The sequence below is a fragment of the Xenopus laevis genome, chromosome 7S (assembly GCF_017654675.1).
Source record: "Xenopus laevis strain J_2021 chromosome 7S, Xenopus_laevis_v10.1, whole genome shotgun sequence".
NCBI lineage: Eukaryota > Metazoa > Chordata > Amphibia > Anura > Pipidae > Xenopus > Xenopus laevis.
In genome coordinates, this window is record NC_054384.1 from 34,376,105 (window position 1) to 34,403,068 (window position 26,964).

At 40.8% G+C, this 26,964-nt stretch overlaps 1 protein-coding gene across 1 annotated transcript in view; it reads right to left on the reverse strand.

Annotated features, from left to right (window-relative positions):
* The window catches only part of LOC108697216 (cGMP-dependent protein kinase 2), a 90,959-nt gene extending 67,609 nt beyond the window's left edge, over positions 1-23,350 (reverse strand). The window contains exon 1 of the mRNA XM_018227133.2: positions 23,012-23,350. The gene's annotated coding sequence lies outside the window, so the exon portion shown is untranslated. The remainder of the gene's footprint in view (positions 1-23,011) is intronic.
* Between the last annotated feature and the right edge of the window lie 3,614 nt (positions 23,351-26,964).

Below are 26,964 nucleotides of genomic sequence, written 5' to 3' on the forward strand. Positions count from 1 at the left end.
AGAACATGGCATAGAACCAGGGTCGGACTGGGGGGCCCGGGGCCCACCGGGACTACTGTCCAGGGCCCCCTGACCCCCCCACCCCCCTACTGTGATGCGCACTGCGCGCCTGCGTGACGGCGCGGCTCGACGCTCCTGCTTGAAAGGCGCCGCTCAGGGATCTGTATGAATGCCGCTGCACGCATGCGCAGATGGAGCAGCGCGGCGCTTATAGAAATCTTTTTTTTTTTTCAAACAAACTTGTCGGGAGAGGGGTCTGGCCCGGCGGGGGCCCATTAAGGGTCGGGGCCCACCGGGTTTTTTCCCGGTTTCCCGCCGGGCCAGTCCGACACTGCATAGAACATTTACAGAGCTTAGAATGTATCCACAGAATATGGGATACAGTACTTATCAAAGTTATTATCTGTATGTTAATGCCTAATGAACTTAAACATCTGGTTTATGTCTTCTCTCTTCACTGCAAGTTTGTCCTACCATTTCCTAGGGTGCAAGCAAGTTTTGATCTTCAGCAAATCTTGATTTGAGGCCTAGCATTTACAACAGAGAGTATAAAAAGGAACAAAAAGGAATTCATGCCAACCAGTGCTTCCAGCTGTCTTGTTAAAGTGATACTGACACTAAAAAATTAATTTTAGCATATGAATGTACATTAAATGTTACCTATAGGTCATGTTGATCATTTGTTGCTGAGAGGTTTGTTTTTGTATATAATTGTTAGTTGAAGTTCCTAAGCCTGACTCTCTGACTCTCTGACACTCTGACACTCTGACTTTGCCAACCTGACTGTCCCATCTCAGCCTGTTAGTTACAGTTTCTAATGCTAACGGACTCCTGCTGCACAATTATGGCAGCCCCCTCATACAGGAACATGGGGGATCAGACAGGTAATGTAAAAGCATCATGCAAATACGTTATGGCAAAGTTAGAAGTAGCTTGCAAAGCCAATATTATAATAGATGTAAAAAAAAGTTTAATTTCAGGTGTCAGTATCTCTTTAAGTAAAGGTCAGTTTCTTCTGGAGAAACAGTTTCTGAACCACAACAAATGCCCTTTATTTCAGGCCATAAATAAGATATGTACTATGTTGGTCTGGGTCTGGGTTATTTTTGTTTTTGAGCTCATTAGCCACAATTACATTTTGAGTGGGGTGTAGTTTTAATTGTAGTGCATAATCCCTGTGCAGTAAAATAGGGAGCTATATAGTTGCCCATTTTACTTTTCAAATGTTTTAATGCCAGATATAGAAAATGTCCCAGATGCACCAATGATGCCTGCTCGATCTCTAGGGCTTTTGCTATTTTCAGTGTATGATAAGCCCACTCCTTTCTCTACACTGTGGCTTAAAATCTTCCATGCTTTTCTTACTAGTGTTCCTCTGTAAAGGATGAGTTAAAATAATTGTACTGCTCAGTTACATATTAGTGTATACTGCTAATAATTTGAATATGCATCATAAGATTTTGTATGTGAATAGCCAGTGTAGAACAAAAAAAAAAGTGAAAACTCATGGATGAGATTCAATTTGAGAATTCAAGGAGAAGAAAAACTTTCCCCCATTTTTTCCATAGACTTTAATAGAGTTTTCACATGATAAACTGTGACATATGTTTTTCTGAATTGAATTGCATCTCAAATTGAATCTAGTCCATCAGTGTTCACCTGATAAACCTCCAACTGAATTGAATCTGGTATTCAAATGTAAAAAGAGTTGGGGAGCACCACAAGCATCCAAAATGTTACTCGGGGTACCAAGTAAGGGCTGTGACTGGCTATTTGGTTACCCCATATAGATTGGGAGCCTGCACCTGGTTTTTATGCAACCAAAACTTGCCTCCAATCCAGATGAGCCTCATGTTGCTCGCGAGCCACTGGTTGGGGATCACTGTTCTTCAGTGTGAGGTAGACCTTTCAAAAAGATTTAATCTTTTTTTAAACTGATTTCAGGACTACTCTTTTACAACTGTATTTAATTTTTTATCCCACTATAAAGGCAGAGGCATATATGCTAGGACCTTATATAGGCCTGGTCCCAAGGCCGGACTGGGATTCACAATAGGTCCTGGCATTCCAAGTGCACAGAGGCCCAAGCAGTCCCCATCAGCCCAATAAATAATGACTTTCTATGGAAATGTACAGCAGCCCTTCTGGAATTTGCCAGAACACAAACATTGCCAGTCAGGGCCTGCCTGGTCCCATATGTAAAGCCTTGTTTAGAAAAGAGTCACTACAAGCAAATCAGCTAATTGACCTCTTTACTCCACATCAGTGGGAAATAGTAGTAGTCTTTTTCTTAAAATCCTTGTTACTTTAATGTAGCACATATTTCATATGCCTAAAGTTGTCGCTTGTAGTTGCAGAGAAGAAAAGAAAGCAATTGGATGATCCTATCACAGTAGCTACACAGAATCTACACCGCTGTGAATTTCTTCAGATGTCACCTCTTTGAAGAGTTACAATGTGCCATTGTGATTGGATTAGTTGAAGAGTTTCCCACACCAGTCAGTTGAACTGAAGAAGCTGCTCGGATGAGTAGTGAAACGTCTTCATTGATTACTCAGCAAGTCCAGTTGTTTTTAGATTTACCTATACTAGATATACCATGACCTGGATGAATGAAAATCTTCATAGTCAAAAAGAAAGCAATGACATTTTTCCATTACAGTATGTCTCTAAGAATTCAATTAAATGTATTGTACTCTTTTTCTCTATTTCGTTCTCTATCTAAAAGCACACACACACATTAGGTGAAAAAGAATAAAGATTTATAACAAACTAATACAGTTAAAAAAAAAATTCATTTATCCAATATTGTGAAACTACTGCATGCGTGGGATGCAGGCGCCTGCAATAATATCAAGCAATACTTTCTAGGCACCCGGCCAGCTGTATAGGAAAATGTCAGACAGGCTACCAGAAAGGCACAGCACTATTAGTATTAATATTCCAGAGGCCTGATCTGTTCCCATAGATCTTTATGTCCCATTCATTTCATACTCCACTGCACTTTTACTTGGATTTCACTATCCAGTAGCTGCAGCATACACCTCCAGAAAAACATTTGGGAAGTGTGATGACTAAAGTAGCAAAGGGCTTTCTGTAACATTATCACAAACGTGATGTATTATATTATCCGGAAACCCATTTTCCAAGAGTCCATTTTAAGCAAATATTTGTTATTAATAATTATTTTTCTCTGCAATAGTAAAACAGTAATTTGTAATGAAGCTGCATAAATACATATTAGTGGCAAAACAATTCAATTTATTTTTAATTTTCAAATAATCAAACACCTAAGGTATGGTAAACCAAATAAAGGATCACCATAAAATCCCTTATTGAAAACCCCCAAGTCACAAACTTTCTGGAAAAAGCAGAAATTCTTTACTTGCTCACAGATTTACTTCCACTTTGTGCATAATGCAGGGAAAAATTTGCCATGAAGGTAGGGGAAAGAGACAAGTCGACCAGGTGCCCTAGACACCCCAGTCAGCAACACCAGCCCCCCAGTGTGTGCGTGCATGCTCCATATTAGATGAGAAGGGGGGGGAGAGCAACGGGTAAGGGCAGGGTAGAGAGGGAGGTAGAGGTGAGTGACAGAGGGAGGGGAGGAGAGATTTGGGAGGCGAGATCAGTAAGGGAGTGAACCCAGACTTGGAGTTGGCAGAAGACCCTTGAACAGGTACTTGTCCAGCGCCACCACGTTGTTGCACCCTAGGCAGGTGCCGCTTCTGCATTCCTCTAGGTCCGGCCCTGGAAACAAGGAAAAAGTGTTTCTATAGCTCCATTTTCTAATGGAAATTAAATAATTTAAATTAAATGACATACACTTGGTGCACAAAACATATATCACAGTGTTCAATATATGATTTTGCATATCTTGAGTGTTCGCTTATGGCTATGTTCCATTCTCTCTAGAATGTAGCAGAAACTAGAAAGATTTAAGCTTTGAACTCTTTGAGCCCTTATGAAACCCTGGAACTTTCTGCTGCCGGACCTACAGGGAACCTGAACACTTCAAAGAAAAGACTGGTCAGGACAGACAAGATCAAGGTCAAAAACAGGCAGGAGTAAAAAAAACAAAAAGGCAAACTATAACTAAAGGCTTAGCCATGGTCTGTGAATAGAAACAAGCTTTGACATTTAACAAGGCTGCTGACATTATGATGCGTGGTCCTGACTTCATGATATGCACGCCAAAGGAGGGGGCATCTGGAATGCGCATATGCACAAATGCATTTTGTAAAATTGATGGAGAACCTTGGAAGACTCAATTGTTGAACCTAAATTTTGCTTTTTAATCAACAATACAGATCATGCATCAAGGTTCCTTGGCAGTCTCTAAAGCTTCTTGGGGATCCCTTGCTTTTCTTCCAGGCCTAATTATCCCTACCAAGAGCTGCTTCCCTGTCTCTCCTACTGCCAAAAAAGGCCACCTCCCTAATTCTTCATGCCCATTATAGTTTCTGCTTTAAGCAACTTTTCTACTAATTTAAACATTCACCTCCTTACAATTTTACATTTCGCAGAGTTTGCAAAGGAAAATATTTCTAAACTCAGTGGGAACAAATGTAATACGTTAAATAATGCCTCTTAGATACATTTATTCATAAAGGCTATGATCCTTTGCAATTGCTTATGAGTCAGATATTCCTACTGTACATCTATTATCCTGTGAGTCAACTTTTCCCTATTAGACCCTACCTGCGCTGTAGCTACAAGAGTCTCTCAACATATGGATTTCATTAAGAAGAAAAGCTTACATGACAATTTGTTATAATACATACTATGCATGTTCAGAGGCACTGTCCTCTTTATTAACCAAATAGGACTTCTGTTATGCCCATACTGATTGTTTAAATTAATTATCCCAGCAAATTAACTTGTGTTACTTGCTGATGGTATTCATCTAACTCAGTTTGTGTGAATTGTTGTTTTCTCATGGATTCTGATTACATTTTAACTCTAGACTGAAAGACTGAATGCTGTGAGGCATTTGAAGATAAAATACTGCAATTTATTTATTGGTCTTTGATAAAAGAATGCTATTATAACATAAGAGACTGTTTGAGGCATTTGCCTCAGTGGAAGAAGAAATGTCTATGCTGCAAAAAGAGCTGACTAAGAGGAATGGTTTTGTTTTCTGTTTCTAGCTCAAGTGATCAAAACGCAGCTTCTCACCTTGATCGCTTTATATTTTGTTGCATGTCTCATAGCCCTAAAGGAATGCTATGTGGCTTCTGCACGTTTTGAACTGCTTGTTGCACCTACCAATTCTTATAATAGAAAGCATCCTGCATTGAGTCAGAGTTGTTTTTCTTGCTGCTTACAGAATGACATAGTGATCTTCCTTTAGGGCCTAAAAGGCGACAGCTCGACCAGGAAGGTATTTTAGATGCTAATAATCTCAGCTAATTTTTTACCTTATAATTATTGCCATTTCCCATTCCAATATTTTACAGAGGAGCAAACTCCACAACCAGAGGGGAGGTCATATATTATTAGCTTAATGCAAAAAAAGTCTCAATATCCTTAGTATGCTGATAATCGGTCGAGTGCAGAGGACCTCTTGTCTTTGTTACACCAGTGAATACAGTAACACACCAGTGAAGAAACATAACAGCCTTTGATAATAAACACAGTTATTGTATAACCTCTTCGATGTTTACAGAGTTATTTTATAACCTCTCCAGGGTTTACAGAGTATCTAAAAGGTCCCACACCAGTTTTACTCGAAAGCTAAAAAAACACTATATTTAACCATAATTTATTCAGAGTTGATTGTAAAGATGTTTCAATACAACAGAATACACTTTGGTGTGCCCATGTACACCAGTCAAAAAGTATTTTGGTAAGCATGTGTCATAACCGGCACCCAATACCAGAACAAGTGCCAAGTACCGTGGTCTCGGCTCAGCTTCACCAGTAGTGTGACCACCGTTGGGCTTCAGGAGGAGCCCTCAGCTTACTTGGGTGCCACCTGGACTTAACGAGGGGTACAAGGTGAGATGTTCTGGCTGGCAAAGGGGCATGGCTGTTAGCAGAGTCTTTTGGGCCGAAGGTCACTGTACGAAAGGATTAGGCAGGCGGATGGTCAAACAGGCTGGGTCGAGGTAGGCGGATATCAGAATCGTCTGGCAGGCAAGGGTCAGAACCGGATCGACAATCAAGGGGTTAAGCTGGAAGAGTTGTCGTAGGCAGGCAAGGGTCAGGATACAGAATGCAGAATAGTCAGGAAACAGGCAGGAGTCAAAACCGAATAATCAGGACAAACAGATTCAGGGATCAGAAGTACAAGAACCACTAGAAACTAGGCTCTATCACGGGCATCTGTCAGCAGTCAGAATGGGCCTTTTATAGGGGAAATAATTTGCGCCCAAGAACATGCGTTTTCGCGCCAAAGCGCGCTGGCGCTTCATTATCCATTAACATATGCACTCTATCTAAGAACTCCAGATTAATATCATTGAGTGGTGACAATTCAGTCTTGTCATATGTCATGTTTGTTAAAAAACTACATTTCCTATTGACCAGAGGTTCCACATTTCAATGGTTATCATGGTGGTTAGTAGTTGTGGGCTGCAGGCCATCATAAAGTCAAACAGGAATTAAAATAATTTACCAGGGTTTAGTAGACTTCTCAATACCTTACACTAAACCACAAACCGATTATTGCAAAGCAGTGTACAATTTAAGTTTTAAAGACACTTAAGACCAGAATGTAGCTTACTACATGTTAAATAGTGAAACAGCAGTGAAAAACCTAGGTTTTTAAAATGTAAAGATTTTTCACTAAAAATAAATTCAGAACCATAGCTTAAATGAAATCAATCAAAAGTTGTCCATGCATGTCAATTTACAAATTAGATTTGCTGCTGGACATGACAGAGACATGGCTATATTTTAAAAATACAATTATTTTTAAGATTTAAAGATGAAGAAACAAGTTTGATTTTATATGTGCCAGAAGCGAATAGAAAATTGTGTATATTGCTTATAAAACCGAGGATGTTCTGAATTACTTACTTATTCACAATCAATGAACAGTATTAGTTATTGTATATCAAATGTCTAGGGAGTAATGCTCAAATTATCTGTATTGCTCCTGCTATTCCTCTTTTTCAAATAACTCATTCTGTTTTTACATGTAGTTTATAACATTTTAAGGTTAAACTTTTATCAAAGACAGTTTAATTAATAATTACACCTCATCTACACCTCAATCCAATAAGTTTTAACTGAACTAATTCACATTGAGTTAATTCTTAGAAAGATATTGCAATATACAGGGGTTTCACTGGATAATGGTCCTTAATGGTGGGGGACAATAGAGAAACATAATTTTTTATCATTCGTAGTCCCGCATCACAAATTACATTGAGACAGCCTGGAGTCCATAATGCTTATGCCATTGGTGATCTGCCCCTTTGATTTAATTGCCTCTCTGTAGCCTTCACTTATCTACAAACTTAACCTGATGCCTGTGAAGTTCTACCAACTCTCCAGACTGTTCCACTGTCAGTATTACAACTTGTTCTAGTGCTGGTATTCCAGCTTGTGTTACTCTAGTGCTGAATCTCTGGCCCATTCTAGAACCAACTCTCCAGCCTGTTCCACTGTCAGAATTACAACTTGTTCTAGTGCTGGCATTCCAGCTTGATGCTATTCTAGTGCTGAATCTCTGGCGCTTTCTAGAACCAGCTCTTTTACCTTTTCCTGTGCTGGCATTTCAGCCTGTCTCTGTTTTTCCCCTTGACTTTCTTCTCCATTTCCTGGTGTCTGCCAGCCATCTACTGTTTATGGGAAGCCAGGCAATAGAGTTCAATCTCCCTGTTCCTTCGAAGGAGGTACTGTAAAGATGCTTCAGGTTTGTGTTGTATCTAGTGCATTATGTCATTAAACCCACCATATTTGTTTCTAAAATCACTTGATCTCAACTCTGCATTTGGTGCTAAATTCAAATATTTAAAACCACTGACACCAGTGCATTACCTGGTTGTAGGTCAACACTGCTAGTTCCTGGTCATGATTAATGAAATAAGATCTTCTGGTTCTTCAACTCCAGTGTTGTTCCTTACTATCCTTTTCACTGCATGTCATTTTCTTTACAGAACAGGAATGTCGGTGCTGGAAATAGTAATGTGGGGGCACAGATGTGTGATCAGTGTGATCAACTATGGATGGATGTGTAAAGAAAGGAGTCAGGAGAAAGGTCAAGTAACCTATTTCATATGAGAGTGTGCTTGATCCATTACAAAGGTGGAAAGGAAATGTGAGATCAACTGCATGTGTGATATAGGAAAGAAATCATGCTATGCACTACAGGGGTGTGATATAAAGCTGTTGGATTAATTGCAATGGTAGGATATTCAGGCAGAAGCTGTCGGTCTATTACTATAGCTCATTGGTAATAATGATACAGTCCATTATAGGGGTAAGGACGGAAAAACTTGTTTTGAGGTCAGGTAGCAGAACTAAAGGTGAGTCAATGTCTCATAGTGACTAAGCTGTAATGACATGACTCAAGTGTATAAGCCCATGTGAATTAGGAAAAGTGGCTATATGCTTTCAAAGACTTGTGTCTCACTTGCTAAATGATGTAGGCCGTTTTCAGTTGAAAATAATTGTGCAGCACCACAATATACACATAGAAATGGGGGTCAGACTTATTTTGCATATACTATTGTTATACACTCCATGTACAGTAAATATATAAATGTCAGTTTGTAGGTAAGCATTAAACATATGCCCATATATTTCACAAAAGGGGCTATTTAGCCTAAAGCCATCTGCAAATGCTTAAATCTTAGACTTAAGCAGCCATATTGTAGTTTACTCTTTGGTCAACATATATGGGAGAAATTGTGTTTGCGGTGAAAGTTACCATATGTATTGCTCTACTTCATGTAATGGAAGTGTGGGAGGTACAGAGTATTTACTGAATAAAGCATATATGTATTGCTAAGCTCTAGTATATACAAAATAATATTGATTTATTTTACAAACTAAGGCCCTCACTTCCCTTTCTTATGTTCTCAGTGGATTCTAAAGATATCAATAATTCTAAAGCTTGCACTGGGAACTCTGTATATTTCCTATTTCTGAGCTGAGCTATTCAATCACATAGAAGGCTATAAACAATGTTACATTATTTTCCTGTTGCTAATTAATCTTATATAATGGAATTATAGTTACAGGAAAGGTTGGAATGAGGGGGTTGCATACTGATAATCTAACCTGCAAAGACCAAACATGAAATAGCATCAATTTCCCTGATGCCCTGTTTAGCTCAAGAGATAAAAAAAAACAGATTTTCCATGATTAAAACAATATAGTGTATGTTCTGAACAAACACTATTGATTAAAGTCACTTTGAACAAGGGGTAAACTGCCCATTTGGTTACTTCGTCTTGAAGTAAAAGAGTATTATAATGTATTGATCAGTTGATTTGGTTGCGTTTGTGGGGTTAAAGCATGAAAACATTGGATTTCTTTGTCTTTGGGAAAACACATTTAACTTTGCACTTCTTTTCAGATATGAAACAGAGTCCTCGGGTCCCTTCTATTCACAGCTGCGTTGTATATGGAACAGCTCATTGGCCTCTCCAGTTTCCACAGAGAACCCGCGCCAAAACAGGGCCATCACAATAACATGGCTTAAGGCTGTCTGACTGGGAATCGAGAAGCACATCAATAAGTAAACACATCAGCATTAGCTGCATGCAGCGAGTGGTTTCAGACACATGTAAACAAATAAGAAGAAAATAATAAAAAATACTTACTTTAGATGAGAAAATGGTATGGAAAACATGAAAGAGTTAATTTTAGCATGTACCATATTTTTTATACAGTTTTACCAAAAATACTGGTTTGTTAGCAATTGTATTATTATCTGAGACATATTTGTTCTCCTTAGAATTCTCCAACACAGGAACATTTAGGTATGAGAACGCACATAGCAGTAAAAACACTTTGGAGAACTTTAAGATTCTGTCTCATACTGTCATATGTTTTACTTAGAACCCAGTCCTTATTTTCTTCTCAAACACATCATTCTAGAGAGATTTGATCATTATAAGCAACAGCATAACAGCTACGGCACTCCTGCATTTTGTTTGCCATGGTTCTCACAAAATGCTCTTAATCGTCTTATGGCAGACAAAGTAAGTCAACACATTTTTTTTTTTTTTTTTTTTTTTTTTGCAGTTATGTGTAATTTTTTTTTTTTTTATATTTATGTATTTTTATTTTCAAATGAAAAGTTGACATCATACACGTGTGCAAACCGGGAACACCCCGGGACACAGTTATCATTGGCATAGATAGTACTGATGCATACATAAGGCAAACAAGAAAACATATCCAGCAAATTGTCAACCAAAAGGGGGAAGGGAATAAAAATAAAAGGAAAAAAAAGGGGGAACATGAATGCAAGTTAGGCACATTATAGCAGAAGAGCTGTAGGTTAGGATTGTTCAGCGTTACCGCACTCCCAGCAACAGTTTGACTAGGTTAACAACCCCTGAGAAATTTGTCGGTAGGAGAGCCAGAGGGACCAGGTTTTGTTAAAGGCCTTGGATTGGCCAGACTCAATGCTCGTAAGCCGTTCCATTATCAGCAAATTGTCGAGCCGCTTTTTGACCTCACGTATGTCCAAGGTGTTGGTTTTCCAGGCTTTCGCTATTGTCTGCTTAGCTGCAGAGAAGATATAAGTGATCATGCGCCTGGAGTATTTATTGCCACCAGGGACATGTTTGTTTAGCAGGGCTTCAGCCGGGTTTTTAGGGAGAGTGAGTCCCGTGACACTAGTAATAAGAGTATAGACCCGAATCCAAAAGCGGACTGCCACAGGGCAGTTCCACCACGTGTGAAGGAAAGAGCCGGACTGTTTACAAGCTCTGAAGCAAAGAGTGGAGGAAGCAGGATACCATCTGGCAACCTTCTCTGGAACCAGGTACCATTGGTGCAGCACTTTCTGGGAGGTCTCCTGTATGAGAACGTTGACAGAGCACTTAATGGTATTTGTAAAAATGTCAGACCAAGTATCTTCATCAAGACATTGCCTGAGATCCCTCTCCCAATATTGGACGAACTTCAATGACTTGATAGGGGTGATATGGATCAGATGACCATATATATATGACAACGCTCCCTTGGTGGAGACGAGATGCAGGCAAAGATTTTCAAAAGCAGTCGGAGGGGGGAAAGTAGTACCCCCTTTGTGAGATTTTATAAAGTGCACGATCTGCTGGTATCTTAACCATTCCCCCTGGGGGGCCTTGTATTGTTCCTGGAGCTGGGAAAACGATAGTATCTTGTTAGAGCGTGTGAGGGAGTAGATAGTCGACAGGAGAGACTGTTCCCACCAGGCGAAAGCCTTAGATGACTTACCGGGGGGGAAGTCAGCATTGTTGAGGAAAGAGGCAGCCGGTTTATGAGGAGAGAATAGGCCAAAGGTGTCTTTTGTGCGGGCCCACACTGTCAGAGAATGCGCCACTATAGGGTTATTCGTGGCTTTAGTAGGAAAATTTGTAATCCACAGTATATTCCGAAGGGAAACGTCCTGGAGAGAATGTTGTTCAATGTGAACCCACAACGGGGCATCGCAAGGCTGGTGCCAGGAGACTATTTGAGACAATTGAGCAGCAAAAAAGTAACATTTCAAGTTCGGGATACCAAGGCCCCCTTTGTAACGACTGCGACAAGCTGTAGAGAAGTTCAATCTGGCCCTCCTACCGTTCCAAACAAACCTAGTAAAAGCCTTCTGTAGAGTGTCCAGCAAACCCCTTGGAGGGTAGGTAGGCAGAGTGCGGAAAGCATACAACAAAAGTGGAAGAGCAGACATTTTCAAGGCCGTAACCCTCCCCAACCAGGACAAGTTAAGTTTACCCCAGGATGTTATCATGGCTAAGACTTTATGACCAAGTTTAGTATAATTGTCTGAGGCCAGAGTAGAATAATGGGAAGATATCAGTGTCCCTAAATATTTAATGGTTTTTGGCCTCCAGTGGAATTCAAAGTTTATTTCCAGAAGCTTCCTGTGATGTTCTGGAAGGCAAATGTTCAGTGCCTCCGACTTAGAGGAGTTCACCACTAGGCCGGACAAATTAGCATATGTGGAGAGCGTGTCATACAGAAAAGGTAGGGAAGTCATGGGCTTGGTCAGGGTCAAAATAATATCATCGGCATATAGGGCACATTTATATTCTGTCTCCCCCACTGACACCCCCGAAATTTTATTATTAGCTCTAATGGCTTGTGCCAGCGGCTCGATCGCTAAGGCGAACAGCAGGGGAGACAGGGGACATCCCTGTCTAGTACCTCTCAGTATAGGGAACTCCGTGGAACTGAAACCCATGTAGTTGACTCTTGCTCTAGGACGGCAGTAAAGCGCAGAGATGACTTGTGAAAAGGACGGAGGGAAATTAAAAGTTTTGAGGACTGCAAAAAGGAAAGGCCACGATATAGTATCAAACGCCTTCTCCAGATCTAGGGAGAGGAGCATAGATGGTATATTTTTCGATTTGGCAATATGAACTAAATTAAGGATCCTACGGATGTTATCCGTAACCTGTCTCCTAGGGATAAATCCGGATTGATCTTTATGAATGAGGCTCTCAATGACTGTGTTCAGTCTAGTGGACATAATTTTAGCCAGTAATTTAACGTCAACATTAAGGACAGAGATCGGGCGGAAATTTTTACAACAAGTGGTATCCCTACCTGGTTTGGGTATAACCGCTATCTGCGCTAGCAAATCCTCCTGGCAAAACCCACTCTTGCCTTGCATAATGTCGTTAAACATTATAGTGAGCCAAGGGATCAGTTTCAAGGCAAAGGTTTTGAAGTATTTTCCGGAGAACCCGTCGGGGCCAGGGGACTTCCTAGTCTTGATTTGCTTTATAGCTGTCTGCACTTCCTCCGATGTAATTGAGGCTGACATAACTTCAATCTGTTGCGGGGTAAGGGAAGGTAACTTCAAATTTTGGAGGAAATGTGTCAGAGTAGATGGGTCAGGATCAGGACGGTTGCTATATAGAGTCTGGTAAAAAGAAGCAAACTCTAAAGCAATACGTTCCGGGTTAGCCGTCAGCGAGCCATCTTTCAATTTGAGTTGGGTAAAGGCGGATTTATAAGATTTATTAGCCAGCCTTCTAGCTAACATAGTGTCCGCTTTATTGGCCCTACGAAAGAACTTCTGCTTGGTCCATTGTAATTTAGCAATTTCTGACTCAGTCAGAAGTAAGTTAATTTCCGTCCTCAGCTTGTCTATGTCTTTCCTTAACCTGGAATTATGGGGGTCATGGATATACTGAGTTTCCAACTCTTGCAATGACACCATAAGTTTTTGTAAGTTCGCATTTTTAGCTTTCCTGACCCGTGACCGGAGCTGTATCAGAATACCCCGCAAATAAGCCTTATGGGCCGTCCACAGTATCGGGCTGCTAACTTCAGGGGAGTTATTGATGGAAAAGTATGAGTCTATCTCCGACTCTATTTGGTCCCTATGTTGGGGAGAGGATAATAAGGTATCATCCAAGCGCCATCTATTACCGGACGGTTTATCCGTAATACTGGCAAGTTCCAGGGTTACAATGGAGTGGTCCGACCAAGAGCAAGAGCGTATGGTAGAGCGAAGGATAGAAGGGGTCAGCTGCCTGCTTAGTAAAATCATATCAATCCTTGAGTGCGAATTGTGGGGGGGGGAGAAAAACGAAAAATCCTTCTTAAAGGGGTAATGTTCCCTCCATGCATCCACGAAGCCATATTGGCCTAGCAGAGAAGCAAAATAGTGGGGGCCTCTCTTAGGGGAAGAGGAGGGAGCACTAGATTGTCTGTCAACATTAGGATTAACCACCTCATTGAAATCCCCTGCGAGAATAATGGGACCTCTACCCTCCTCCTCCAGGATCGAAAAAAAATCAGAATAGTAATTGCGCTGAGAGTCATTAGGGCCATACACCGTTGCCAGGGTAACCAGGTTGTCTTGGATTTGGCCGACCAATATTAAGTATCTGCCTTCGGGGTCAGATTTGGAGTATGTAAGGTGAAAGTTCAGGTTTTTATGTAAGAAAATGGCAACGCCCCTGTGTTTCTTATCTGTGCTAGCCATGTAGGAACGACTATAGACATGGTGAAAATATTTGGGAGTTGATGTGATAGAGAAATGAGTCTCCTGGAGGAAGAGGATATCGGCTCCCATCTTACAATATTGCCTAAATGCCATTGATCTTTTCATGGGGGAATTAAGGCCCTTAACATTGTGAGTTATACAGTACAGCCCCATGGTGGGGTAAGGAGTGAGCTAAAGACATTGTGCCATACACCTAACCTAAAAGCATTCAGTATACATGACCTGCATTCAAAAAACAAAATATTACACATAACAAAACTGGAAAAACAAAAAAAGCAACTCGAAAAAACTGACCCCTCAATAGGGGGAACGTTTGTAGAAAACACGTCGGGAGGTCTCAGGGTATGACCTCAGTAAGGGGGGAAAAAGCTCCCCAGGGGACCCATCTGTAACAACAAGGACAAAAAAAACAAGGTGCCCAAACCCGTCACTTTATTTTACCGTTCTGGTTCCGGTGCCACAGTGGGGAGAGAGCCCTCTCCTTTGGGCTGCCAGAAGGTGTTGGCGTAGGTGAAGCGGAGGCCGAAGGTGAGTGAAGCTTCAAGCGGGTTAGGAGTTCCATGCCGTCTGAAGGGGACACCGTAGAATATTGACGGTGCTGGTGGGTAAAAATCAGCTTAAACGGGTAGCCCCACTTGTATCGGATCTGATGAGCCATCAAGATGGATGTGATCGGTTTCATAAGCTTCCGTTTCAGAATCGTGGAGGTTGCGAGATCCGCATAAATGGAAAATTTGAAGGATTTGTATTCCAGCATGGCGGAGGCCCTAGAGGCGCTCATAATAGCCTCTTTGGAAGTGAAGTAATGAAGCCTCGCTATGACGTCCTTCGGTGGAGCTCCTTCCTTTCTCGGACCGAGGGCTCGGTGCACCCTGTCAAGCAGCAATTCAGAGGGCGGAACATCAGGCACAAGGGACTGGAGGAGAAGCGGGATCTCTTCCTGAAGGTTCGTGAGCGAATCTGGTAGGCCGCGGATTCTCACGTTGTTCCGCCGCGATCTATTTTCGCTATCCTCCAGGCGGTCTTGCAGTTCCGAGAGCTGTTGTTGTAAGCGAGTAATCAAGGAGTCATGCGACTGGGCTTTGCTCACCAGATCGTCGACTTTGTCCTCTACCGCGGCTGTGCGCTGGCCTAACTCACGGAGTTCCTGAGTCACGTGGTCCGTGATCTTTGTCGCCACCGCGTCCAGCTCAGAGTGTAATAGCTGCTTGAAACGGGCAATTAGCTGTTTATCCCCGGAGTATTGCGTCTGGGTCTCCGGATCGGAGTCCAGTTTATCCGAGTCCGGGTCTCGTTGCGGGGTTGAGGCCGGGGAGGAAGGCGCACTGTCCGCCATATTGGAACGACGACATAGCTCAGGTTTGCGGGCCGGTGTCGTCGTTTGCCGCAGCGGCGGCAGGTTTTTCTTGGGCTTGCTGCTTTTAGACATGGTCAGGGCTTCAGCCAGCCAAAGGGTGAGTAAAAAGTCCAATAATAATGCTCCCTGATAGCTATGAGAGTCCCCTGGGTGCGGAGAGCCGATGGAACACGTCTGGTTAGGTCCGCTGCATGGCCACGCCCCCGTCAACACATTTTTTGACTGTTTAAGTACCACTTTCCCTTACAAAGACAGACAAGTTCTCAATTTGGTTGAGCAGAATGGCACAAACTATCACACAGGTCAACACCATCTGTGACAGTGACGCCTCCGTTGCAGATGCGCTGAATGACTTCTATGCACGGTTTGAAGCACAGAACAGCACAGGACTGCGTCTGATGGTGGTTGATGTGAGGATGACTCTGGAAAGAGTAAACCCACGGAAGGCTGCAGGACCAGACAATATCCCTGGCAGAGTACTAAGAGAATGTGCAGATCAGCTGGCAGATGTTTTCACTGACATATTTAACATTTCCCTGATCACCTCCACTGTCCCGAAGTGCTTCAAAACCACCGCCATTGTCCCACGTGGTGAAGAAGTCATCAGTGTCCTGTCTCAACAACTATCATCCTGTGGCACTCACCCCCATCATCATGAAGTGTTTTGAGAAGCTTGTCAAGAAACACATTGAAACCCTGCTGCTACCAGCACAGGACCCGCTACAGTTCAGATACCGTCAAAATCTCTCAACAGATGATGCAATAGCCACCACCCTCCATCTGGCCCTCTCTCATCTGGACAAAAAAAGACACCTACATTCAAATGCTGTTCATAGACTTCAGTTCAGCATTCAACACTATCATTCCTCAGCATCTGATAGAAAAGCTGAACCTGCTTGGACTGAACACCTCCCTCTGCAGTTGGGTTCTGGACTTCCTGACCGACAGACCTCAGTCAGTCAGGATTGGAAACATCATCTCCAGAACCACCACACTGAGCACCGGAGCCCCTCAAGGCTGTGTGCTTAGTCCTTTACTGTTCACAGCCATGCACCACACAAATCACATCATAAAGTTCACTGATGACACGACCGTGGTGGGTCTCATCGGCAATAATGACGAGTCACCATATAGAGAGGAGGTGCAGCGGTTAACAGACTGGTGCAGAGCCAACAACCTGTCTCTCAATGTAGACAAAATAAAGGAGATGTTTGTTGACTTTAAGAAGACTAGGAGTGACCACCTGCCACTGTACATCGACTGCTCTAATGTGGAGATTGTCAAAAGCACCAAATTCCTTGGTGTCCACCTGGTGGAGAACCTCACCTGGTCCCACAACACCAGCTACATTTACACAACTCGCTGCATCCGTAAAGCCACCAGCATTGTGGCTGATCCAACACACCCCTCACACTCACTGTTCACACTCCTGCCATCTGGAAAAAGGTACCGAAGCATTAAGGCCTTCACTACCAGACTGTGTAACAGTGTCTTCCCCCAAGCCATAGGGCTCCTGAATACTCAGGGACTGGACAGATCTCTCTTACACACTCCATCTTACTATGTACCAAAACTTTACATAGACATTGTATGCCATTGTATAAATAAATAGCCATTGGATACAATTGTTCTCTATGAGCACATTTGCACTTTATCATGTTCTTTATCATGTTCTTTATCATGTTCTCACTACAATCATATTACAATGATACACCCATCATGTCTGACGTTTAGCATTATTTACTTAACTTATTACATCTGCTGAGTGTGCACTGTCTTGTCCTGTCCCTGTACTATGCTGTCCTGACTTGCAGGAGTTGCATATTTTTGCACTTTTTGTCTGTTGTCCGATATATCTATGTTGTGTGTAGCACCACGGTCCTAGAGGAACGTTGTTTCATTCCACTGTGTACTGTACAAAAGTATATGGATGAAATGGCATTAAACTCACTCTTGACTACTGGAAAAATGTATCCCCTCATTCACAATTTTGCTGATTACCAAGAGTGTTGTAGTCAAGACATGTACTATGGCAGCTCCTACTTATGTATATACTACGTATTTCACAGTTTGCCATCTAGCTAAACATTAAATGTGATACAGGTATGGGATCTGTGTTCGGGAAACCCATTATCCAGAAAACTCGGATAATTATGGGATGCCACCTTCCATAGACTCCATTTTAATCAAATAATTAAAATTTTTAAAACTGATTTTCTTTTTCTCTGTTATAATAAAACTATAGCTACTACCTGATCGCAACGAACATACAACTAATCCTTATTGGAGGCAAAACAGGTAACAGGTCCAATACCTGTATAAACACTGTTCACATATGGAGTATTGAGAGGTCTTGTTTATTACAAGCAGATGTGGCACAAGACACAATAGTCACAGAATTGCACTTTGTTCCTATAACCATTCTGTTAAAGAAGCATACTGCATCAATGTACCAATTGCGCCCATGTTGGAGCATCAGATGCAAAGCTCAACGTGTGCACTCGAGTCCTTAGGTTATTATTGGTGATCAATATAAGGCCAAAATATTTCTGTAGCACGTTACAGATTATTTACATCAGTCCCTACCCTCAGCGCCGTTTCTGGGGAAGGAGCTGCCTGAGGCGGCTCCTGCAATGCCGCCCCCCGCACCGACTTACGTGTCGGCGAGGGGAGGCAGGAACACGATTGTGGAGAGCGCAATTGCACTCTCTCGCAATAGCGCAGCCGAATTTCCGGTTTAAAAACCGGAAATTAGGCTCTTAAAGGTGCAGGAGCGGCTTTTTGCCGCCACCTGGAATCCTGTCTGGCGCTGCCGCCTGAGGCGAGCGGCTCAGCTCGCCTCATTGGCGGAGCGCCCCTGCCTACCCTAGTGGATCTTATAATCTAAGGACCATATCACATTCACACTAGGGTCGAATTAATCAGAAGCCAGTTAACCTGTCTGTATGTTTTTTAAGTGTGGGAGGAAAGAGGAGTACCCTGTAGAAATGCACAGAGAGAACAACTCTTTGCATATGGTGCCTAAGCCAGACAAACTCAGGACCCTAACCCTGCAAGAAAGAAGTACTACCCACTGAGCCACTGATGCCTCTCATAATACAGGCAGACTGGGAATTAATTCCATAAGGTCAAGTATTTCTTTTAGGGACATTCCCCCACAAACAACCTATTTGACATAAATCCTGGGCTGCCAGAAAAAATGTTTTGCATACCATATTTCCCCACTTTACTGGAACAGCATAAAATGTATCTTAAAAAAAGCTTTGGCGAAATCTGTTCTCATTATTCATTTTGACAAGCAAATTGCAAACTTCTGATTTTTTTAACTTAAGTCAGCAAAATAAGTAAGTGAATTTTACTTTATTTTGTACTGGACCATGCAAACATATAATCTCTATTTTAAAGCAAATAAATCCCAATTCCCTGCTTATACAGTTTCAAACTATTTAGTGTTTCAAGAACAAAGATACATTTACTTTAAGCCTAGTGTCGCAAACTATGTATTTGCCATATAGGTGCTACATTAAAAATAACCTTTTTCTATCATAACATTGTCTTTGAATGCTATTTATAATTGTTCCAAAAAAAGTATTTGCCTTATGCTTTTACATTACCTTTCTTACTACCCTGTTCCTCTATGGGGGGCTGCCATATCTGTGCAGCAGTAGTCGGTTAGCATTAGAAACTCTGACAGGTTAAGAAGGGAAAGTCAAGTTGGCAAAACAGTCAGGTTAAGGAACTTCAAATAACAATTACTTACAAAAGCAGAACTATCAGCGAAAAACGATCAACGTGACCTATAGACAACTTTTAATGTAGATTAATATTTTCAAAAGAATATTTTTAGTGTCAGTATCACTTTTGTCCTTGGTTTATTGATTATTATTCTCTTTGTATAAGTTTATTCACAAGCAGCCAATCCCCTGCATTACTTAACTGACTTAAACACTAATGACTGGGAAATATAACAGGGTCATTATGTCCCTTGATTTAAGAGCAGGTGTTCGTGCTTTGGGATATATTGAACATATTAAGGATATCGATTATTCCAGTTATCAGGAAAAGGTAGCCTATATGACATTACGAGCCTTAGAAAAAATAGAAAGTGGGAATGAATGTATGAGATTTTATGTGAAAGTGCAATGGTACAAATGTACATTATAGCAGCAGTGTCAGAGGAACAGGAATCCATTATGCACAGTTAATGTGTTTTGAAGCTATCTTAATACACACTTTCTTTTTTTTATGTTACCGAATGTCCAAATGGGTAGTTTGCTCAGGCTGAGGTGCATTCAACCATGGATGGCTTATAATATAGTAATGAATACAAGGCTGTTGCAGTATAAATCAGGGACTTATAATGGGTGTGAATTAAAATGTACCAGATTGAACTGCAGCCTGAATACAGATGACATGCATTTGTTGCACCTATCCTAATAAACACAGTTGGACTCTACAAAACAGAAGGTATTGCTAATGCTCCTGTGTATTAATATTCCCAGCAATGGATACTGTATCTGAGGATGCTGGGACCTGTACCTCAGTGAAATAAATTGGGTGCTGCTGGCATCACATTCTGTCATTAGACTGGCATTATGTTAATAAATTCTCTTTATATTGAGTCTAAGGCAATTCGTTCATGCACAAAAAAATTGCAGCATAATTATGAACGGGCAAAAAGGTAATACTTTCCAATTCCAAGATACAGGTTTCTAAGCAACAGCACCAATGCTAATATAGGAAGGTGGTAAACAGGCAGAGGGGTCAGAATGAAGGAAAATCTTCACAGTAGTTTTACAAGGGTTTTTGATGTTTTGCTGAACCTAATTTGAAACTAGCAGGAAAAAAATAGCACATTAATGGATGGACAGTGCTATTCTGACTTTCACCAGAGGATGTACAAGTAAAAAGATAAAATTGAGTGACCTTGCTTTAGCTTAGTGAAGGAATCCGTAGAATAAATATGTAAAGCATTGCTAGGGATTTCCCACAGACCTGATCTCATCATTCTCCGGAATCCTTAGGTTCAACATAACCAAACAATTATTTATACAGAAAGGAGATGTAATAACCGGAATCGAGGGGTTTCCAGATGAGGGATTTTTCTGTAATTTCGGTCACCAATCATTTAAACATTAAATAAACCCAATAGCATGGTTTTTCCAAAAAATATTACCGGTAATTCATGCTGCTTAGTATTATCTAGTGCAAGGTACTGTTTAATTATTACAAAAGATATGCAATCCCACCCCTGTAATAATAATTACATAAATGATTTGTAACACTTTCCCCTGTGCTAAAGTGTAACTCCCAAAATCCCTCAACTGTCAATTGTTGTCTAGAGATGTTGAGAGCTGTAGGTCAGCAACAACTGGAGAGTGACAGAGAGCTCTGCTATACAATTTAGTATTGCATTTCTACTACAAATTACATTTTATCCTTCTTTAAAATACATATAAAATCCTTACCCCATGAATAGGTCTAAATAATCACATTCTCACTCATATTAACAGTCCCATGTAACAATTATTTCTTATCACATTGACAGGTCACTTGAATAGGTCCAAGTCACTATGTTTTCTATCACTTGAATAGGTCCAAGTCACTATGTTTTCTATCACATGAATATGTCCAAGTCACTTTACTCTCTATCATATTAATATGCTGTCCAAGTCACTATATTCTCTATCACATGAAAGGTCCAAGTCACTATATTCTCTATCACTTGAAAAGGTCCAAGTTAGACCATTATTCCTCACCACATTGATAGGCCCAAGTTACTATATCAACAACCACCTTAAAAGGTCTGAGTCATATATTCCCCATCAAAATAATAAGTCCTAGTCACCATTATTTTTTATCACATTAATAGGTCCAAGTCCCCATATTCCCTGCCACATTAATAAGACCAATCATCATATGCCAAAGCATTTTTACTCTCTCTGCATATTTTACAACAGTGGCTTGTGGGCTGATTTGTTACAGTGCCCCATTATTATTTACTTAGCACAGATTCCCCACAGACTTACAAAATAGAATGTCCACATGCCCCTCAGCTTCATGCCCTGCAGTTAACAGGGGACTGCAACCTTGCTCTGTACCGTGACAGTCACCTTGACAACAAACATGACAGGCAGTGGGACTGGGCACTTTGCAGAGCAGTTGATAATAAAGAGGACTGTCTGAGATTTTAGGAAACTCCCTTTAATGAGTGTCTCTGCATGATTATTTCTATACTGTATTTATGAGCAAAAAAAAATCACCAAAAAACTGTATTTATATACCTCTTATTCCAAATTGCTAATTAATGCCGGTTATTAAACAATCGTGCACAGGATAGAATATTTCATACTCTCATCATGTATTTCTTTTTCTGCTGTATATACTTTATGTTTCTGTCAGATCACTATGCGTGGCTGAATGGAAGTGTTTATATACATCCAGACACTCAGGGTGAGGGAGGAAGAGGAATATGTTATGTCTGTTACCGCTTAACTGCTTCTCTGCCACAGTGCATGTGTTTCGCTGTTATGGTAGCAGAAATTTAGTTCCAATCTCTATAATCTATATGGGTTTAGAAATACTAATATGCACGATATTTACAGCTGTCATGCTCCTTCAGTATAGCTATTAGCATACATATAAGGATATATATATATATACTAATCCAAAGCTATTTCTGCAGAATGACTTGTAGGAAATGAAATGTATTCATGCTTCATAAACTAACAAGAGCAAATGTGATCATAACCATATTTCAGACTGGAATGTGATAATCAGTAATAGCAAAAACAATTCTGCGAATAAAATATAGAGATAGATTTCTGATTACAATCTTGTTTTCCTTTAGTGAATGAACAGACTGAAGCTGGCCATAGACGCAAAGATCTGATCGTTCAAATCCACTCCAGTGCTGTACTGACGGGTTAAACATGAACTTCGGCAAATGTTAACTGGGAAGAGCAAAGCTGCCTTAACATAGAAATACTGCAGTTTAGCCAGCACTTTAGATCAAATTAAGACTACACACACACACACTGTTAATAAATAAATATTTATGTGCACATACAGAATGTCTGTACATACACGTACATACTCATTAGAGTTTCCATAGTGTTTGCTTTGTAATTTTCTTATTCCCTTTCTGCTAGTCACTTGTCCTTATATATTTGGTATCATGGCATCATAACTAATCCTCTGGGACATAAGTCCAGTCTAGGCATCTTGACCTTTTTTTCTAGACATACAATTCTATGATGTCAGTCTATGGCAATTGGCACACTTTGAATCTGAATGCCCCTAAACATAATAGCGGAGAGGCAGCAGGCACGACAAAGTCTCTTGTGTATAATAAGTTGTCACATATGAAAGAAGGTGCAATTAATCCACTGTGCATCTCTGCCCTTATAAAGAGAAACCAAGGCTAAGTTGTAGCTGTTAATGCAGGCAGAGGAATGATGTCAAACTGCATGAGAAGTTTGCAAGTGAAATATAGATACTGACAGCCTGGAAGTCAAACCCACCTCTGACTCCTGGGAGCAGGCAGATAAATCCTCTCCAGTAACAGGTGTAAGGTTTGCTGTGTAGAACAAACCTTGTATGCTGTTGTTTCTCTGGCAAAAGCAGTGTCTCCCAGTCACTGTCAGGATACCGCACTGTGAGGACATCCCTGACTCACATTTTACATTTTCGCTTTGAGGGTTGAGCCACCTTCACTAGAGCCGCGAATGTCATCTCTGGGTTGCAGGCAAAGAAACAAAAAGCAAAAGGCTGAGAAGGTTGTTGTCATATTTTGCATTTTTCCCCTTTACCTCTGTGACAAATGCAGTTACTATCAGGACTAACAGCGAATGAAGAGGTTTCACAGCAACAGCAGCAAAAAGCATGAAATGAGATGGGGAGCAGAGTCAGTGAGTGCCATCTGCAGGGAAACTCCAGCAGCAGAACCAGTGTAACCCTTCCTGTGCTATAGAAAAATGCTCTGCATGCTATATGTATAATTAACCTTTTAGTCTAATGTTCAGGGGGAGTAGAGAAGCTGCTTTTCTTTCTGAAGATTTAAAGAGTCAGTTGTACAAACCTTCTTGGTTTAGAGGATGCATGCACAAAGCCTTCCATTAGATATCTAATTGAATGGTAGCCAAAGATCTATTTATGATTATTCAATGAAAGGCCACAGTCGTATTGACATTATAATATTGCAGAATAATCTGGCAGTGCAGCAATTAACATAGATTATGTAATTCTGTTTGAGAAGCTGCTAGATAAATCTATATATGATATGTAGGGAAAGCAGAAGGCAGCATAAGTAAAGTGAATTTGATGTAAAGGGCAGTTCATAAAACAAACCCTATGAACATGAACTTTATATTGGTGTTTGTAGAAGGCATAAGATCTGACATAGCACATACAGACACAGCACACATAGAGGTAGAAGGATTGGACAAGACATATTTCGCATAATTTAATTGCTGCGTGAGCTCTAGCTTTACTCAGATCTGCTTTACTCTCTGCTTTGCAGTGAAAGGGGAGATACATCTGCTTTAAATGAGAAGGAAAGGCTAAAATTAAGTAGGTTTTATTAGAAAGGTCTATATAAATACACCAGTAAACCCTCAAAGTATTGCTGCTCTGAGTCCTCTGTCAAAAGAAACACAGCATTTCTTTCCTTCTATTGTGTATACATGGGCTTCTGTATCAACTTCCTGTTTTCAGCTTAAACCTCCAGGGCTAGGGCTTGAGCATACTTAGTTTGTGCCTCTCTCCAGCTCCAACTCCCTTTTCCACTCTCCCTCCTCCCCTCCCTGCTGTAATCTGAGCCCAGAGCTATGAATGAGCTCTGGGAGAGAGACTCAGGCAGGAAGTGATGTCACACCACGCTAATATGGCAGCTGCTATCCTAAACAAACAGAGAGAGCTTCTAGAGTTGTTTACTCAGGTATGGTAAAGCAATCAGAATAAATATAGTCTTATATCTTGCACTATTGTTGCTAATCTATTGGCAATAATCTGCATTGGTAGCTTTCCTTCTCCTTTAAAATGATTTTCCTTTTGGATCTGTTGTGTCTGCGTGTATGTAGTAAAATATCTATTGGCAGTGGCCCTACAGGGCAGAAGTGCTAGCTATAGCCTACCAAGGCTGGTCACTACTAAGGCTGACCTGGCTGAGTGACTCTATAAGACTGCAGGCTGCTTTCAAAATCTATGTACAATGCTGCTAAATGACCAAATCAGCAATGCCCTTAACTGAGAAGGATCTAGGGTTTTTTTTGTAGATAATAAGTTGTCTAATTCTGGGCAGTGTCATTCTGTGGCTACTAAAGCAAATAAAGTGATGTCTTGCATAAAAAAGAGCATTAACACAAGGGATGGAAATATAATTTTGCCTCTTTATAGATCCCTGACCTCACCTTGAGTATGAAGTGCAGTGTTAGGCTCCAGTCCTTAAAGGAACAGTAACAATTAAAAAATTACTGTGTTTTAAAGTAATTAAAATATAACCTAGAGTTGCTATGCACTAGTACAACCAGTGTGTCTGCTTCAAAAACACTACTATAGTTTATATAAGCAAACTGCTGTGTAGCTATGGGGATACACTGCAGATAACAGATAAGCTCTTGTAGTATACAATGTGATTCTACAGAATGTAACTACTCTCTACTATATAACCTGTGTTTTGTTTAAATAAAATATAGTAGTCTTCCTGAAGCAAACACGTCCATTTTACCAGTGCAGGACAACAGTACATATTGCCATTTTTTTTAAAACACTTATTTTTAGCTTCAGCCTCTTTCCAGTTTTTAGGTGAGGGTCACTGACCCTCATTTGCTCCATGAGGCTACAATAATCATGTTTTTGTTACTATTTAATAGTTATCTTTGTATTCAGGCCCTCTCCTATCCATCTTCCAAATTCATTCAATCTACTACTAAGTTGCTAGGGTTAACTGGACCCTAGCAACAAGATAACTGCTGACATTTCAAACTGGAGAGCTGCTCGACAAAAATTATTTATTAATTATTTATTAAGTAATTGTAGTTTGTATCAGGCCCGGACTAGCAATCTGTGAGTTCTGGCAAATGCCAGTGGGGCTGCTATAAAGTCCCATAGAAAGTCAGTATTTAGTGGGCTGGTGGGGCTGTTTGGGCCTCTGTGTGGGCTGATTGGGCCTCTGTGTACCTGAAATGTCAGGGCCTATTTTAATTCTCAGTCCGGACCTGGTTTGTATCAGAACATCTCTGTCTACATCATACTAATATGTCATTTAAAACTGAACTGCCCCTTTAGACATACATAGTCTCCAAAATTATCAGTGATCTGATGTTTTCTTAAGTTTATAACAGACTGAGTTTGGCTTCTGAAATGTGTATCAGTAGATGGAGTGAAACATTCAGTGAGCAGGAGGGGATATAGTTAAACTATTGAGCATCACAGAAAGGCTATGGTACAGTACAGTTTGTACCAAGCTATTGTAATTCTATTGAGCATAAATAGTAACAAAGAGCCCCAGTGCCACTTATTATACTAGAAATGACTGTGTGCTTCTGTTCTTCAATTATCTAGAGAACCATAGCTTTCTATGAGCAAGTGATATCCTTTTGGAAACAAATTGCTGACATACAGTACCAGTACTGTACTACCAGTATTCAGTGGATATCAAAAAGACCGGATGGAGCTAGACAGAGACTAAAGCATATTTTTAAAGGGGTTGCTCACCTTCAAACACTTTTTGTCAGTTCAGTTAGCTTCATATAGTTCACAGAAATAAAGACTTTTTCCAATAACTTTCTGTTTGTGACCGTTTTTCTAGTATTGAAGTGTAAAGTTAAATTTTTCACCTTCTAAAGCAGCTCTGGAAGGGGGGTTGCCGACTCTTTAACTGATCTAAATTGATAAATATAGGGTAAGGCCACACTGGGCGTTTTGGGGAGATTTGGTCGCCTGGCGACTAATTGCCTCGTCTTTACGGCGACCAATCTCCCCAAACGTCTTCCCTCACTCTGCGTCGGCTAAAATGAAAAAACGCCGGCTATAATCACACGCGTCGGTTCATTTTCCGAAGTTGCCTGAAACTTCGGGCGACTTCGGAAAACGAATTGCCGCATGTAATTAACGCCGGCGTTTTTTCATTTTAGCCAGTGCAGAGTGATAGAAGGCATTTGGGGAGATTGGTCGCCACAAAGACAAGGCGATTAGTCACCAGGCGACCAAATCTCCCCAAAACGCCCAGTGTGTCCTTACCCTTAGGGGCAGATTTATCAAGGGTTGAATTTTGAAATTGAAAAACTTGAAATTTGAATTCAAAAAGACCAACCAAAATGAAATCGAAGTTTCTTTTTGGCCGAATAGGTCCATTTTTGATCTAATAGGTCAGTTTTCGATCAAATTGAAGTAATAGCACATTCGAATCATACGATTTGAATCATACGATTCGAAGTTTTTCACAAAAAAAACTTAGATTTTTCCACCAATTGAC